Raw genomic sequence first — 1893 nt, 5'->3', positions numbered from 1 at the left:
TTATTATTTTTCAACGCTTATTTTCCGACCTTTTATTTTTCGACGTTTTTCGACGCGCTCTTTTTCTTTCTTATTTCTCGACGCTCTAGTCTTTAGGACATAGAATTTTCTTTAATTTTTTTTAAATTTCGATGGAAAAATTATTTTAAGCGGTTAAATTGATAGACATCCAAAATTTTCTGGTTCGTAGTAATAGTTGGATTTGTTAGTGGCGAGTTATGGGCTTCCGATTTAAAGGGTCCTGGCTACCTGCTGCATCTATTGGCTATTCGAAACGTGGGCAAAATCAAAAAGTCTATTAATTTGATAACTTATATAATTTTTATTTTTATAACTAATAGGATATTCAGTGAATGCACCGAGCAAAACGTTCACCACCTTTCATACGTTGACCACCTGTAACTCGATCAAGACATTTAGACAATATTGTCACCGTTGATTTTTCTTTAGAATCGTCATCTAGTCGACCAAGTACTCCAATTCAAATTTCCGTTAATCCATTTTTTGAACCCGACCTCACAATTGAGAATCCAGAGGATATTCAGGGACAATTCAGAGATCCTGAACCACTAATCATTCCTCCTGAACCACAAATCACTCATCCATAAATTGTCGAGGAAGAAACCATTAAGTCAGAATCCTCTAGTGATTCAGATTCAACAAATTCAATCATGGAAAATCTGGGACCTCTAAGTATGGAAGACCGAATGAGGGATAAACGCACTGGCCAAGGTCACACAATTACTCAACCAGACATTAATGCGCCAGATTATGAAATAAAAGGATAAATCCTACACATGGTAACTAATCAATGCCAATTTAGTGGTGCGCTGAAGGAAGATCCAAACGAACATCTTCGTACCTTTAATAGGATCTGTACTCTATTTAAAATTATAGAAGTGGAGAATGAACAGATCTATCTCATGTTATTTCCGTGGACTTTAAATGGAGAAGCCAAAGATTGGTTAGAATCGTTACCTGAAGGGGCGATTGATACATGGGATGTCTTAGTTGAAAAATTTCTTAAACAATTCTTTCCGGCATCTAAAGCCGTGAGACTTCAAGGAGAAATAGTTACGTTCACACAAAAGATAAATGAAACTCTATATGAGGCATGGACAAGATTTGGAAAGTTGTTAAGAGGATGTCCGCAACATGGTTTAGACACTTATCAAATAGTACAAATATTCTATCAAGGATGCGACATCACTACACGAAAAGACATCGACATAGCAGCGGGTGGTTTCATTATGAAGAAAACTGCAACTGAAGCTTACAAAATTATTGATAACACTACTTCCCACTCACATGAGTGGCACCAAGAAAAAGATATCGTTAGATCATCTAAAGCGGCTAGAGCCAATTCTAGCCATGACTTTGATTCCATGTCCGCAAAGATAGATGCTTTCGAGAGACGAATGGAAAAGATGACTAAAGATATTCATGCAATACGAATTAATTGTGAGCAGTGTGGAGGACCACATTTGATAAAAAATTGTCTCAGTATTGAACAAACAATGGAACAAAGAGAGAATGTTTCATACATGAACCAAAGGCCTCAAAATAATTATCAAAATAATTATCAACCGCCAAGACCAAACTACAATCAAAACCAGAATTATAATCGAAATGTTCGATACAACAACCAACAAGGTCCTAGCAATCAACAAGTATCCAACAATACTTACAATCAGCAAAGACCTATTTTTCCAGTTAAACCACCACAAACCGATGATAAAAAGCCAAATTTAGAAGATATGATGTCGAAGCTAGTTGAATCTCAAACTCAATTTTTCACATCTCAGAAACAAACGAATGAACAAAATGCTCAAGCATTTTGAAATCAACAAGCTTCTATCCAAAATCTGGAACAAGAAGTAAGCAACCTAGCAA

The 1893-nt window shown here is 36.0% G+C and overlaps 1 non-coding gene across 1 annotated transcript; it reads right to left on the bottom strand.

Annotated features, from left to right (window-relative positions):
- Positions 1-1055: 1055 nt before the first annotated feature.
- LOC139856263 (small nucleolar RNA R71) lies at positions 1056-1162 on the bottom strand. Its single transcript, XR_011761757.1, has one exon. It is a non-coding gene; the product is annotated as a small nucleolar RNA R71 (small nucleolar RNA).
- Between the last annotated feature and the right edge of the window lie 731 nt (positions 1163-1893).

This window comes from Rutidosis leptorrhynchoides, chromosome 6 (assembly GCF_046630445.1).
Source record: "Rutidosis leptorrhynchoides isolate AG116_Rl617_1_P2 chromosome 6, CSIRO_AGI_Rlap_v1, whole genome shotgun sequence".
Taxonomy (NCBI): domain Eukaryota; kingdom Viridiplantae; phylum Streptophyta; class Magnoliopsida; order Asterales; family Asteraceae; genus Rutidosis; species Rutidosis leptorrhynchoides.
This window is presented reverse-complemented; position numbering and strand designations above follow the sequence as displayed.